The 16629-nt window shown below is 30.5% G+C and overlaps 1 protein-coding gene across 2 annotated transcripts in view; it reads right to left on the bottom strand.

Annotated features, from left to right (window-relative positions):
- LOC118192073 (uncharacterized) overlaps window positions 1–14352 on the bottom strand; it is a 544392-nt gene extending 530040 nt beyond the window's left edge. For both annotated transcript variants that reach the window (XM_085825577.1, XM_085825578.1), the window contains exon 1: window positions 14183–14352. The gene's annotated coding sequence lies outside the window, so the exon portion shown is untranslated. The remainder of the gene's footprint in view (window positions 1–14182) is intronic.
- Between the last annotated feature and the right edge of the window lie 2277 nt (window positions 14353–16629).

The following is a 16629-nucleotide window of genomic DNA, read 5'->3' as shown; positions in this document are numbered from 1 at the left end:
ATAAAATACTCCTAAAATATTCTTACTCAATTTTTCTTAAAACAATATGCTGAAATTGTTCTTGATGGACTATAAAAACACTGGGTAGTAAAATATCTTTCTAACTAACACTGTGTTTTAAAATGGTTAGAAAGCTGTTTCTTCATCTTTTTATGTTCCATTTTTAAATTTAATACCTAAAATCTGTGGAAGGGTATAATTTAATACCTAAAATCTGTGTATATTTGCATTATATCGAAGGGTATTGTAATTTGAAGTATTGTATAGTAAAAGAAAAGAATATTTTGTTTCTTTTTATGCTGGTACAAAAGATTGATGATGATTCTTCTATTATAATAAGAAAATTGAAAATGTAACGTATATGGCAATTATAAGACACTACCCTAAATATGTTTGCAATAGCATCGGAGCAATTTTTATCTAATAGTTACAAACTGTAGTAAATTAGTCAGAACTGTACTTACTGTAGTTTTAAGGAAATAACTGTGAAGTGAAAATTACTTCTTAATATCTAAAGCCCGATTTAAATCTTTAAAAAGGGTGCATTGCTTATTCAAAATATAACACTGGTTGATACAGCAACAACAAGCTTTTTAAAAGATCGGGTGGTAATACAATATGATTAATAACAGTGCAAAATATATTAGGCGAAACGTAGGCCCTTTTAGGCTTGGTGAAAGTTTACTCTTTCCACCTCATTTTCTCGTCGAAATTAGTTTCAACCTCTCTCTATCTGTTCAGTAATTCACATAGGTTGTTTTACTCTGCCACTTTGTTATTTGCGTAAAAGCTCATGATTTAAATAGATATCCTATGTTTTTGTTAATAAATTTTAATAGAATTTTTTTGCAGCATACCTTTTCCTCAAATTAGATATTTCCATAGGAAAGACTGATCTTCAATTTCATGCTGATGAAATATCCTTAATTATTTGGAAGACGTTTCTGAAGAACTCTGTTTACCAATTCCTATTTTATATCCGTAATTCTTATCGCAGATATATCAGAAATACACAGATATATGCTTTTAGGCAATTATCCTCAATTATCCGAATTAAATTTGAATTTTTCTCCAATTTTCACTTTTGCATTACGCGTGTCTCCTTACATAGATGTAAATGATTCTTCGAAGATTTAGAAACGATGATTACGATTAATAACTGTGTTTGGTTGTTTTCAAAATGAATGCAACAAGAACATTAAGAGATAAATTTTGAACTAATATATGATAGATGACAGGATTGCATTTTACTCTTGTATATGATTACAAAATTACATTACAAAGAAATCCATGGTGCTTAGAGAGTTACATGCAATAAGCCTACGAATAATCATTCTTAGACACAACAGGTTTCTTCCTTAAAGATAAAAGATTGACTAAAGAAATGACGAGATGATAAAAGAAAAAAAAATGCTGCAGAAAATTCTTAACGTTTAAAAAAACTGTTTAAAATCCGTACTAAAAATGATCAAACTAAAATTTGCAGTCAGAAAGTTTCAGATTACAGTCTAACATTTCAGAAGGAATTTTACCATTAAATAAATAAAATTAATACATGGTGCTGCAATTCGTAAGACAAAAATTTTACTATTAAAGTGAAATAAGTGTTTAATTAAAAAAAAAAAAATCAACTTTGAAAATTTTCTGCTAAAGGTTTCTGCATTCCTTTTTTTTTTTTTTTTTTTTTTTTTTTTTTTACTCAAAATGCTGTAAATAAGATGATAGGAAAATATTTAAAAGCAATATTAAAAATAAAAATAATTAATTTTATACAAAAGATTGTAGTCTATATGTTAATATAAAAATGTCACGTTTTATAGTTCATGCAATTGGTAATGCAACCAAGAAGTAAAGTTAGAAATGCCGTCCAAGCGGGATAGTATAGTGACTCTGGTTGCCGTACCATAAAGGCTCGGGATCGAATCCTGGAGAAGGCACGGATATTTGCAAAAGTATAATGTCTGTGTGGCATGGGGGCATTCAAATTATGCGGTTAGCAGAAAGTCCTCTCGAGATGTTAATAGTAACGGAGACCCTTGGACAAGTCGCCTTGGAGTGTCTGCTTCAAACTTGGCGGTGCAACTTATAAAGTATTTCTCCCACTTCCCTAGCGTGCCTTCGTGGTGTAACGGTAGCACGCTAGGCCGGTACTCAAGAGGTCCGTGGTTCGATTCCTGGCGAAGACGGTTGCATATTTTTCATCTCTCTGGCTTCCAAAAAATCCTAATGACTCTACAAACTGAGCAAAGTCGTATTGTCACCTGCATGGTGTTGTTGCCAACGACAGACGCAATCATGCCTTCTTGCCATGATGAATTTCGTGGGCTTATTCTAATATCAGGAAAACGAGATCGGTCACAAGAAATTTAGAAATTTTGCAATTGACATGCGACAATTTTTTTTTAAATTTATGATGCTGGACATGCAAATTAATCATTGATTATCATTTTGCTTATCATACTTATTATGTTATTCTTAATAGATAAATACCACCAAATGAAAGCAAAAACCTTCTTTGTTAAAATGAGACTGCTAGTCTGTTCTTAGTGGCTTGTTAATTTTATATATATCTTATCGTGAAAGACCGAAATTGGAGAATGTCGACTTTCACCGTAGAATATCAACATTCACCAAATACGTCGGTGAAAGACCGAATATTTCACTACATTTGTGTATATTCGGACCCTCACCGGTGTATGTCGACAATCACAGATATGCTCTGGTGAAAATCGAAAAGAGAGGTCATAAACTGCCATAATAGTTTAAGTTGTTGCAATAAATAAGATTTGAATTACTGTTATTTTATTTTCTCATTTAGAACGTACTGTATAATTAAGTAAGTTTTTAACTTTTATTATTTTCCTTTCTCATTTTGAATGTATTGTGTGTTTTAGGTTCTCATGTTCTTAAGTTCTTATTTCAAGTTTTAAGTGCGTTTATTCGCAACTGAATTACGGAGAAGAAAATATAATATTGTTATATGTTTAACATTCACCATTAGTGCATGGTGAATGTCGGTGTAAGTCAGAACTAAGAGTATTTGGAAAATATTTCGGACATACACCAAGAGACTATGGGAATGTTTTCATTCACCGGTGAAAGTCGACATTCTCCAGATTTCGGTGTTTCACCGTAACATATACAACATCAATGAACACTTCTTGACCTTCACAGTTACTAATGGGATATACCGCAATACTAATACCGCAGTTACTAATGGAAATATATTCGCAGTTACTAATGGAATGTACCGCAGTTACTGATGGAATATACCGCAGTTACTAATGAAATATATTCGCAGTTACTGATGGAATATAATATTACTAATGGAATAGAATTTATTCTATTCGTCACCTTAAAACTATAGTTATAAACAACTTAAAACTATATTTTTAAGCAGAGACTGAAATGGAGAAGGGGGAAGGCGATACCACATCAACAGGCATTGTTCAACAATATAATAAGGAAGTGAAGTTACTAAATGGTAACTGCATCATTTTAAGTAGAAGATGGAGTGGAAGAAAATGAGTCGAGAGATCACTCTTTGGTGTGTGATTTAAGATATAAAGAATATGAAACTTATACTCACAGATATTTACACATTTCACATTATTTGCTTTTAATAAACAATAAATAAAATTGTATTTTTTAGCTTTTAATAAATTGCTGGAAGAAATTATAGAACTAAAGCAATACTATAATTTATTGGATCATACACAAGTAAGTAATGAAGGTAATTCTTGGCATGTAGTTAATAAGTATTTTTAGATATAAGTTAAAATTTACAACTAAAATTAAATTAAAACTTAAATTAAAATTTACATTTAATAAGAAATAGGAATGGTATTTAAAAAAGGAAGTCCTCGACTAATTTCATATTCCATTTAGGAAAAAATAGTTTTATAAATGACATCATAGCAATAAAACCTCAGGCATTAGTCTCCTTTTCTGTATAGTACCATTTCTTACTTTGAAATGAATACAAGCCGATTTCCGCTAGAAAATCTTCTGCAGAAGCATCCTTACCGTTAAACGAAAAATCCGTGTGTGATTTAATTAAATCAGCTTGTCAGAATTTATTTTTACTACGCATATTGTATTAACCAATTTAAATTTATCTACTTAGAGTATTCAGAGGGCTTAATAAAGTTTATTTTCTTAACGAGCATTTAATTATATCAACATATAGAAATATTTGTATTACTTACTAGTCATTTCTTCAAAGCCCTGAAAATTTCTCTTTGAAATTTCGAGTATTTGTCAGGCTTTCAAAATTGAAATTATAAAATGTTTTATTATACCAAATTAACATGAATTTTTTCAGAATTAAATCAATTTCTCAAATACACTTTAAAATCTTTTTTGATTATTTGTTATCTAATTTCGTGATATCATTTAAAAGTAATTCGTCAACGTCAATTTAAACGAAACAGATTTCAGGCAACAGCAACCAAGCTAGTTAGAAAGGATTGACTGCAATCTTCCCTCCCCATCCCCCCAAAAATGAGAACGTTCGGATAGATAATCTCACAAAATTTAGGAAATGTAATATATTTTTATGTCTTACAAATCTTAATTTAACAAGGCAGCATACTTATGAAATTGATAACAAAGCTGGTGTAATATAATCGAGTAAAATTCATAATTTACGCAATAATTTACTCATGAATATAATTGAAATGTTGTGAATTCTCTTCTGTTCCAGCTTAAACTCAAATTAAATATTTTAACAGAATTCATTTGCTTGATTTTATGCTTGCAAACGAATCAATAAGAATTTTCATAATTACTTTATAACATGTTCAAAATTTAAAAAATGATTTGTCAGTGCAAGCTCTATGAAATATACACCAACTTAAAATATTGGTAAAATACAGGTTCATTTTCGACTTATTTTCAAATAACGCTTCAGAATACTTCAAGAAACAGAAGATGTAATTACCATACTTCAAGGATAAATTATTCTGGCTATAAATTGTCTACCTGTTATTGCTGCACTATTTATCAAAGGTTTGTGAAATGGCCAAGAAAAACTATTTTCAAGAGTTCTGTTATTTAACAAACATTGCTTTCTGATTAGATTTTACATAATAATCTAAATAAATTTTCATATTAAACTAATGAAATATATTATCTGTATGTCATGAATATGATTATATCATTCGGTTTCTTTAATACAGAGTTATAAAAATTTTAATGCTTACATATTCCTATATTTTTGAAATAGCTTTTACATATTTCCTTATTCAAAGATAAAATAAACAAATGCTTCTTTCATTCGACAATGCATTCCGATTGCAGCTGACATGCACTGGATTTTCAGAGTCTGTTTCTTAGAAATGACGCAACAGGACTGCGAATTTCTTCAAGACATGTATTGTACATTCGTGCATGTTAGTAAAAAGCTATTTGAAATTCTTGTGCTCGGGTAAAGCGATATTGCTCTTAGTCGAGAGTATATTTGACTAGCAGTGACGTGCATTCGATTTCTCATATATGTTTCTGAAGACGGGCAATAAGAATGATAAATGACGTATGCTTTGGAAATACAATTTTGAAGATTTTCTGTCATTTTTTACTTCCTTGTACGAAGTAAAAAGGAAGTATTGTAATCGCGAAATGTTTCAGGCAGCATATTTCAACAAAAATATCCATTTTGACCGCCATCGAATGCAATTTAACGATGTTTTTGCGTGATATCTGTACGTAAGGACAGAATAAAGGACTCTTTTCCTCCAAAAAAATTATAAAACTGCTTTAAAATGAATTCTGAAGAGAATTGTTCGTGGCGTCTGTACGAACGTATGTACGTACGTACGTACGTATCTCGCATAACTCAAAAACGAGTAGCCTCAGAACGTTGAAATTTTATATATAGGACTGCTATAAAATGTAGATGTGCACCTCGTATTTTTGTTGCAATCGGCGGCACCAAACGTATATAAATATATTTATATATATATATCCACTCTGTTACCCAGCTCAGTGATCTCAGTTTCTTTACTCTTATATATTTGTAAATTGTACATTTTGTGCTTTAAAAATTATTGAATTATGTTGTTCTTATCTTCCGGTTCAGTTTTTTATGCCTTTAGTAAATCTGTATGCAACATTTTTACAATTATTAACATTTTTAAAGTTTTTTAAGTGCCACTAAGCCTAATAATTTTTTGATGGCGGCCATGGCTTGTTTACATTTGAAACAGCAGAATAGTGGAATTGTTGCCAATCTAAAGAAACTTAGCTTCGCAACAACAAAGGTAACGCCTTCATTTATTATTGCGAATCAAATGAAGCTTAATCTTTTCTGGATTCTTTTATTTTTTTTCCGAGGAAATAACTGACAAGATTTACTTCGTAGTTTAAATATAGATATTTTGAGTTTTTATGTATTTTTGCCTTGTCGCGAAATGAGAACTGAAATAATTGAATGAGAAATACTCAATCGTCTGTGAAAAACTGTTTCTTTTTTTGTTTTGTTTGCTTAATTTCTTTTATACATCATTCTAGCTTTATAGTATTTGAATAGAACATGTGACAACGATTAGATAATTCTTTAAATGATATAATTTTTGTGCATTCTGAGTTATAATATGAACGAAATATAATACTGTTAAGTGAACCTAGCGCCAGAGTGTCGCTATGGTAAACAAACAGAGTGATTTTTAAAGAATGCATTTATTCTCTTGTGGTTTATGCGCTGTCGGCGAAGTAGATTTAATTCAATCCAATAGGTTTAAATGAAATGCAAGAAAAAATGCGTATAATTTAATACAAGGAAGTCATGTGGTGTACACATCAGATTTTTTAAAGTAAAGTAAAGTTTAGTATTGATTTTGCACTGATATTGCATTTCGAGACATGATTTAACTTTTCATTAAAGGAAAAACAAAATATTCTATGTACATTTTTAAATAAACATCAATCTCAGACATAATTGTGCACTATTTTAAAGTTCAAGTTTAGATGGTTCTCTTAAATTAAAAGCTGATATGAGTTTCTTATCTCTCTGTAGAGACATCAGGTTATTTTGAAGCAATAGTACATGAAAAATGTGCAGCGACCTAGCCGGGACTCGAACCCGGACCTCTCGAATACGCGACGAGTGTGCTACCGTTACACCATGAAGACATGCAGAAAGGAGGGAGAAAATACTTTATGCCTCTCATGTGGGTTTAAAATAAAGAAGTATTTCTCTCGAATGATACTATTTTTCTTGAAATTAGTGCAATTTATATCTTTAACCAATAAAAGAATCTCTCATTATTCGTCTTGAATACACAAATTTAAAAAATATACTATATCACTATGATTTATGACTTCTGACTTTCTTTGGTAGCATAAACTAATATCAGACTCCTAACAGACTTGAAGCGAATGATAGCTGAAGGAGAGGAACTTGAAAAAATTTAGAATGACCTTTTTATTAACATAGAATTTTAGAATACTCGTGCTCAACAGCATCTTCCACCACTTGTGGCGATATAACATTCAAATTTAAAACTACTCTTAGTATTCAAAAACTACACGATTTGATTTTAAATTCTAAGTTGGCTGAGAACTTTTCACTGACGTATTAATTAAATGTCGGCAGCAATAACGCAAAGCCGAAGAATTAAAATCTTATAAGAAGTGGCGAGACCTTGTAACGTGGCCTCGAGAGGCAGAAACACACTCTTCTTACAGTCCAAATCGACTTAAATACTCTCTAACTCACTTACATTTCTGGTGAAGAAACGGAAGAGAATAGAATAGAATTATATAGAATAGAATAGAAATTATAGTAAAGGTCTAAATCACAATAGCTGTTTAATTAAAATAATAATAGCCGTAGAACTTATTCTTCAAGCTTGCATCAAAATAAAATATATTTACTTATTTTTATCTTAAGTATAGTATCTGAACCTTTACTGTTCTTTCTTATAAAATATCTTTTAAATGTAGATACTTCTTATATTCCGTCCAGTAAACTACACATTTTTATTACAAAAAGTAAATTTTTAGCGAAATCAATAACATATTTTTAGTCTAAAGGGTCTTTGTTCCTGAAGGACTATTGTTTTCGTTTTGCGATTTTGCGTTAAATCACTATAAATGTCCGTTTCAATTTTCAAACTGTAGCCACCCAATGTTAGAGTCCTGCATTATATTTGAAGAAATTAAATAATGAAAAATCTGCATAAATGTATGTATATTTCTCGCATTGTGATAAAACAACGGTACATAGAGCCGTCGAATTTTGAATGACGTCATCCTCCTACGAATATGGGCATGTGGAAGACCCAATTTGAAATTTGGAATTTGTTTTATTATCTATTTCCTATTTTGTAAAACTTTAACGAATTTTTAATTAACAAACTCAAGGATTTCAAAGCGAGCAATGGCAACACTCTACGGGGGGAGGGGGAAACCTTTTTATCTCCAGCGCGCGGAACTCTGTATTAGAAATTCTAGAGACAAGCTCAATTTAAAATTATTTTTGCGACATTGCTATTGAATTGAATTTTATGTTTTAAGTGCAAAGAACATGATATTTAATACATAAAGGTAACACACAAAACGTTAAAAAAAAATGCCTCTTTGGACGTAATTTAAAATTTGAAACCTTTCAGATTTTTATTAAGCTTTATTTGATCATATGAATGCAAAAGTTCTTTATATGCGAGCTCTGATTTTTATTTCCTTAGAAACGTCAGTAATTTAATCGTTTCATTTTTTTGGAGATCCATTACGTATCATTCTCGAGGTATTTAAACTCCGCAGAACAACCAATACACATAGTGTAACATATTTAATTTATCATACAAGCATTTTGGGAAATCGCCAGTTCTAAGAGGTGGTTACTATGAAATGTGATACAAGGTCTTCTATTTAATTTTCAACTTAAAATTATACATCACTATTTACACTGTACATCGCATCATACTAGATGTATTTTTATTAATACTAGATGTATTAATTTTCAGAATTATTGAAGTTGTTAAATAATGTTTCTAACGCCATACATAGCCTATTTCTACATGGAAAAATCTTTTTCACAAAGCTTAATCAAGAGTTTATTGTTTATCAGTTATCGTCTTTAAAATTGTGTTAACTTTTAAAAGTTTGTGAAGCATTCAAATATGTTTATAATTATTAATAAGAGCGGAAGTGAATCTGAATATTTAGAATTAGAGAAGTCAAAATATGCCATAAGAAAAGAAGTGTAATTGCAATAATTTGCTTCCTGAAACATGTAATTTCTCTTCAGAATTTAACAAGCTCATTTTGCAATGAATGCTCCGAATTACACAATACATGTTAACGGTATAATTTCATGCAGTTACAAAAAAGACTGAAAATGCGTTTTCTCGTTAATTTTTCAATATATGCAATTTAGCTTTGTTGGTTTCAGTTGCTTCTGATTTATCCATCCTTGTATACTTTGTATTGTACAAATCCGTAAATTGAAAGTCTAAATACTATTTTAACTCTTTCAGTTCTAAATTTAAGAAATGTTTACGATTGAAACAAAGCGTTGGAATTTATTTTGGAATGGCGTTCGAATTTATAATTAAGCATTGAAAACAAAACTTTTATTTTAAAAAGCGTTGTTTTGGAATTTATATTCATTTTAAATGAGGCCTGGTGGCGCAGTGGTAGCGATTCTCGCAGCAGCACCGCAGATCGGGGCTCGATCCCCGGGCTGGGCGAGGTTGATTCAGCCTTTCAGCCCTTAAATGAGTCGATAAAATGAGTACCATGTTCGCTTTGGAACTAAACACCCGGGGGGGGGCCCTTGCGACAAGCTGTACACTTGTCCAGGGTATATGTTTGTGCAGCCCGGGGCGCACAGTCAAAAAAGCAGATATTAGGGCATTGTAAGACTATTACGCCACTACGAACTGTTACGCCATTCTAAATTTATTTAGTTAAATTGAAAAGTAAAATTAATTATGCCACATAGTCATTTCTAGAATTTGAATGAAGGTTGAGAAATTTTCCGATATATCTTCTTTAATTTCTACAAATTAAAATTAAAAAAAAAAAATTAGGTTTTTATAAATATAAATTTGATTTAAAATTGTTCATAAGAATAAATTTATGCATTTACTGCTCTTTTTAAAATTCGACTTTTGGAAGAAAAAAAAAACGCTAATAATTTTTGATAGTGTGCAATTAAACCTTAGTTTCACTAAATATCGAAAATCGCTTTTAGCAACTGTCCTAAAATATTTTTCACTTTGGATAGCCTTTTAGTTAAGCTGAAAATTTAATAATACTCCGAGCAAACTGGAAATTATAATTTCTTCCTTTTAACTCAACTGCAGAAATACTACGCTTAAAAATGTTAGTGTGTTGAATAACTTTAAATAGCACCAGAAGGTGGTTATTAAGCATATACTGCAGTGTGAGAAACTTATCTGAAATAATTATATCATGCTCTTGGAAACATAAAACCATCTTTTAAAATTCGAAGCACTATCAATAATAATACAATGAAAACCCTCACGATAAATAAATTTTGCCTAAAATTATTATTTCTGAAAGTATTCAACATTTCTGACGACGTAATTAAAAAACCGTTCTAGACATAATGTTATCCCCTATACAGAACACAGAAATCATTTAAAGCCATGAGGAGTTTTCTTTTTGAAGTTTTTCTTCATTTGAATCTCAAAATGTTTACTTTTTCTTCTGCTAACTAAATGGTAATTATAAAGGGCTATAGTATTAAAAATTGTGACTTGATTTGAAATAAAAGAACTTAAAAAACGTACTACTGTTAGGGTCACAGGATATGAGGTGTCCGCTTCCGTTTCACAACGGGGCAACTAGCAACAGGTTAAATATAAAGCATTGTTCTTTTCCCACTGTTGACCAGAAAGTAAAAGTATGTAATACTTTTAAATAATAAACTTTGGATCATTAACGGAGTTTTAATCATTAATATGCATTTTCAGAAATAGATCTTAAAACATTTATTCCCGATAACTGGAAATACTTTTATTTTATTTTTCCCTTCAAAGCCTATGAATGATTTGTAACGACTTAGTAATTAAAAAAAAACTTCATTTTCATTCTTGTTACATACTAACTGAAAACGTTATATCTAATATCAGCCATCGAGACTATTAAGATCCTCATCAGAAGACTGTCCTACTGAAGACCTTTCAGTCAAATATGTTGTACTAAAACCAAACTATAAAGTATTATTTTTGCATGGCTATATGAATCAAAGACCAAACTAAGGTTTAGAAAATGTTGTTTCCAAATTGTTACGTTGTTCAAAGATCAATTAAATACGAACTTCAAAATTGTTAGCAAGCTGTTTAATGTTATCTCAATTTTTCGATTATTTCCCAACTGTTAAGATTCTGATACAGTGAAAAATATTATGAAATTCTTTAATTTATGAAACATTTCATCAGATTTTGATAGATGATTCGAAAAATTAGAAGCTTAAAAAGTTACACTTTCTTTCTTCAAGTCGTTCTTTAGTTCTTTTCATTACAGACTTTAAAATTTCTTGGAAAATTATGTATCTTATTAAATTTATTCATTGTTTTTCCTTATGTGAAAAGCAAAACTGTTAACAGTTTAAAGCCCAGATGTTTTATTATGCTTTTCGATTTCAAGAAGAGATATTTATAATTTAAATTACGCATTAAAAATTATTAACGTTGTTGTCTTTTGTGATTAATTCTATTATGTTTCTTGCTTTTGAATTATGATTTTTTTAATTCAGTTTTAAAGAAATCGTTTTTGCTATTTTAAGTTGATGATATTTTGAAGGAATTCCCGAATATTCCTCTTTTGCTATTAGATGCAAATTATCTGGCAATTAATAGTTTTATATTTTGATTAATATTTTTAAACATTTCCTACAGAGCAAAGTGTTTTAAAAGTTGGGTAAATTTCTTGTCCATTATGAAATATTTAGTTTTTTTTCACCGATAAATTTGAAAGTTATGTAAGGTTATTAATGAAGTGTCAGTAGTCTTGAGAAAAGAAATGTGTTACTGAAAGCATAAAATATTTGTTTCGTAATTTCGTTTAGAATGTTGCTTTTTAATATAAAAATATTACTATAAAAGTTAAAATCATTTATATCCGAAAATTTAATGTTACGTTTATGAAACTGTAAATGATATCTGGCAAAATTCTTAGGAAATTAACAGTGCGTTACAGTGACCTGAAATGCTACTAAATACTTTGCATTCGGAAATTTCGTATAGATTTCAGAGTTTTATCATTCTGATGTATTATTCTATAGATTACATTAAGTTGTTAATTTACAGTAAAACATGGTGGGGCCCGGAACCACAGAGTATAGTAATAGAATTTTTATAAAAAGTTAGGGAATATCACAATACTTTTATCAGAAAAAATTGGAGAACTAACACGTAATTTATTTCGGTATTAATTGTATCAAAAAAACACTTTCGGTTTTTAAAATAATTGATAATAAACTCATAAACACACAAAACATATTTGTTTATGTTTATTGCAAAAACAGCTGGAATTCTAAATTTTTTTCTTATTAGCGTAAATATGACGATTACATTCGTTACGTCAAGTTTCCTACGAGATCTTCGAAAATGTTTAATTGCTTAAATTGGACTAGAAAGTCTAATATAGTACATGAAATACTATGAAAAAAAAATAAAAGTATTAATACTTATATTTTTCCCTCAATGATAGCAAAGTAATAGTCAATGATAGAAACATAATAGTCAATAATAGCAAAGTAAGGTTTATATTGTTTTCAGACAAAGATAAAGACCGACGATACCAATTGAAAACAACTTCATCACCACAGTGGCTGGCTGAAAGAATCCGCTGAAGAAACACATTAAGTGAATCTTTTCCAGCACATTTCCCCGCCCGCCACTATTTCTAATGCAATACTCTATTAATTTCCAGATATTTATAAAAATCTTTTCTTTTCAGACAAGAATCAAGATAAATAGAAATGTTAATTACTTTTCGTTTGGGAATATTTGTGACATCATTACACTAAAAAAGACTTTAAATTTTTTTTCATTATAAATATTTATTTATATTTTTAGAAATTAAAATGCAATTAAATATCAAGCAATTCTGATACTGTCGTTTCATTATCATTAAAAATGCAAAAACAATAAATTTTCAAATTTATATAGTCTTAATAAATTAAAATTATAGTATACACATACTTTTTTACGTTATAAAAATTGAAGGAAATTCCTAATTTTTCCTCGAGAGGAATATAACGAAACTCATTCACAATTAGCGTTTGATACAGATAGGAAGAATCTAACATACTTTGTTCTCTTCATGTTGAACTGCATATTCATAATATTTTTAACTGAATATCCTAATATTTTTTCAAGCATATAAAATATCCAAAAGCCTCTTCCAAAAAAAAAAAAAAAAAAAAAAAAGAGATTTTTTTCCTAGAAATTCACAAAATTTTATTTTGTCATTCATTTAAGAGCTCCACTGAGTTACAATTTATTGATAAATGCAAACGTTTAGAACAACAAACTGTGGAAAACGTTTATTTCCTGGAACTTAAAATTCATTCTAATACATGTAAAATACCATAAATCAATAAGGTTAATAGGGAAATTTTATAAATGAAAATCCCGATAGAATTCTTATTTTTCGAAATTCTTATTTTCTGGTAGCAAATCAGAATTATTAATTTATTATTCTGAGTCTGTGAAATAATGCCTAAATATAATTTTTGAAACAAAATACTGACGGTTTAGGTAAGAATTAAACGACATTATTGTCAACCGAAATGATGCAAAATATTTTAAAAACAAAACGACTTCTAAAAATCTTAAAATTTCACCTCTTTTATCCGTTATTCACACATTCGGACAATCTGACCAGTCTAAATAAGGCGAAAACATTTTGTTTCGCTACTTCATATCCAGTTTCTTTCACTGGAAAATTTGAGAAGCAAAAAACTCCCCTCGCCCATACTCAAACCATAAAATTAACCATATTTCGAAGACCTCAAAATATTAAATTTAAAATAAATAACTTAATTGTTGAACTACGATTAGAGAATAACAGCCAGGGGAAAATACAATTTTAATTCATAGTGTGCTGAAAACACTTCTGGAACTTTAGATGATAGAGCACATTTTGGCCATAATATGAATGTTGATCGAGGGCAATAACAATGAGAGCAGTGGGAATCGCTTACCTGGCGGCAAGAGAAGAAAGCGGAAAATGGAAGAATGAATCCGGGAAAGTCAAAGGAGGAGTCAAAGAAGGTGGCTTCAGGCGGAGCAACTGGTCTCGGAGCGAGTCGGCAGTCGTGTTAAATAGGGGCAGAAGGGGGGCTCCCCTCGGCTGCCGCAGCCGAGAAGAGAAGACCAGCCCAACACCCACGCACTGTGCGCCGGCGACTGCCATTCGCTCCATTTCCCCTTTGGTTTTCCCCACAGTAGGGAAACTTCTCCATTCCGCCTTTCCCGGACGAAACGACTGTCAAACGCCCACGCACTTGTTACCTTCATCCGCAGCTTCCCCATTCTCTTACTTTTGCTCTCCGTAAAGTTCGGTAGTTCTATTTCTCAAACTCGCGAGTCCATGCGGCTCTTCTAAGAATATGTGGGCTGCAACATCAAAAATGCTTTAAATGCGTTCTTTTCTATTCCTGAAATACAATCGTTTTATCCACTCTTTTAATCTATATTTAACCTTAATCATTATTAAACTTTGATTTTTGTGTTCCCGATTTTGGAAAACAAGCAACTGGTAGAAGAACCGCAGATATTCCTTCAAATCTCTCCTCATGAAAGAAGTTATTCTAGATGAATATAAATTTGATATATCAAGAAAGAAAATTATGTTAACTTACGAAAATGCTTTTTCATTTACTAAATGCTTGAATTCGAGCACAGGTAATCCCAGTAAGTAAAATACATCTCATTTTGAATTTCGTGTTAGACAGTAATTTATGTTATTTTATTTATTAATGTTATGAAGACAGTAATTTATAATTTTTTTTATTACATTTTTGAATGGAATAGGAAAATTTAGATTGCGCATATATTTATTGTCATTCTCATAATTACATAAAAATTAAGATTCAGAATACCGAGCAGAAAATTCATTTCTGTAATACTCATATGTTCAGTTCTGCAACATAAGGAACGGTTTGGTTTATGTGATTACGGCAAAGCCTCGAGGGCTATATGCTTAAGGAAAAGGATGTATTCGTGGAGCATTTTCTAAGGTAAACTAGCTCGTATACTCCTTAAGGGGTGTTGGAACCTCAAAATCTTAAAAAAATTGGGATTTCTGATTTTTGCATTTTCAAATTCCCTACACTTTTATCTTTCTAAAAATACCATTCTTTAATCTCTATGATAATTAGAACTGTAAAAAATCTAGTTTTAATTTGCCATCGAATGCTTTGATAAATGAGGATATTTACATAAAAACGCGGTTTTCTCCATACGTGACTTTTCTATATTCGATGTACCTTTTCTCAGGAACTACTGCTCACAGGTATCTAAAACGTTTATTTTTTATTTATTAGGTTTCCTAATATTTACTGAAATGAGCATTTTGCGATCAACTAAGGAAAACTATTTAAAAAAAATTTTGGTGTGAGAAAAGTGTTAAATTATACTATGTCTAACAAAATATTCTGTAAATTACTCTAAAATTCAAAATTTTTCAAAAGCTCATTTCAGTATTATCAGATAGGGATACTTTAATTACACAAAAAATTTCAAGCATGTATCTACAGCAGATTTAGAGAAAAGGTACATCTAAAATGTCGGTATAGGGGTTTCTGATACCCTTTAACACGGGTAAAACCACGAAAACTCCCATACAGCCAGCCCGTTCGTGTGATTCAAACCACGGACCGAACTACCAGTGTTTAGCGACTTTACCTCTCGGTCGCCGGTGGGCCCATAAAGAATGGACGCATGAAAATGAATGGGAATTGGGCAACTAAATAACATTGACTTTTTTATACTATATCACGGCTGTAAAACTGGCGGCCCGCGAGTACATTTTACTATGAATAAATTTATGATACTAAATTATTATTTTTAATATTAAAATAATTTTACTGTGTGAAAATTTAAATCTAATTTGAATTTAAAGTAGGTACTATTTAGTTTGCGTAACTTCACTTAATCTGGCTGAATACAGCAGCAATCCGTTTAAAGTCTGATGACGATTGGCTCATTGTTGGTGCCACATATTTTATTTGTGGTTGGTTGTTGTTTATCTATGGTTGGCGCACGTGATGCGCACACTACCCTACGCTATTTGGTTCATTCATGCAATCGTGCGAGTGCAGTCTTGTCTAGAATTTATTGAGGGGTGACTGTGTTATAATATTATTAACTTAATTTCATATTTATTTATTAATTAAAATAATTATTGAATATGAGTGTTTCTAATAAAAGAAAAATAGACCTCGAAAATCGAGAATTTCAAGATCTCTGGGAGATAGATCATTTATTTATTCTGAACAAGAATGGTAAGCCACAGTGTTTGGAATGTTTACAAATCATAGCTGTGTCTAAAGAGTATAACTTGAAGCGCCATTATCTTTCCATGCATGAACAAAAGTATCATTCGTACACGCAAGACATGAAAATACCACTAGTGAGAAAAATGAAA

The sequence above is a fragment of the Stegodyphus dumicola genome, chromosome 10, assembly GCF_044657685.1.
Source record: "Stegodyphus dumicola isolate Sdum_Otavi_A_Nest chromosome 10, ASM4465768v1".
In the NCBI taxonomy this organism is placed as follows: Eukaryota; Metazoa; Arthropoda; class Arachnida; order Araneae; family Eresidae; genus Stegodyphus; species Stegodyphus dumicola.
This window is presented reverse-complemented; position numbering and strand designations above follow the sequence as displayed.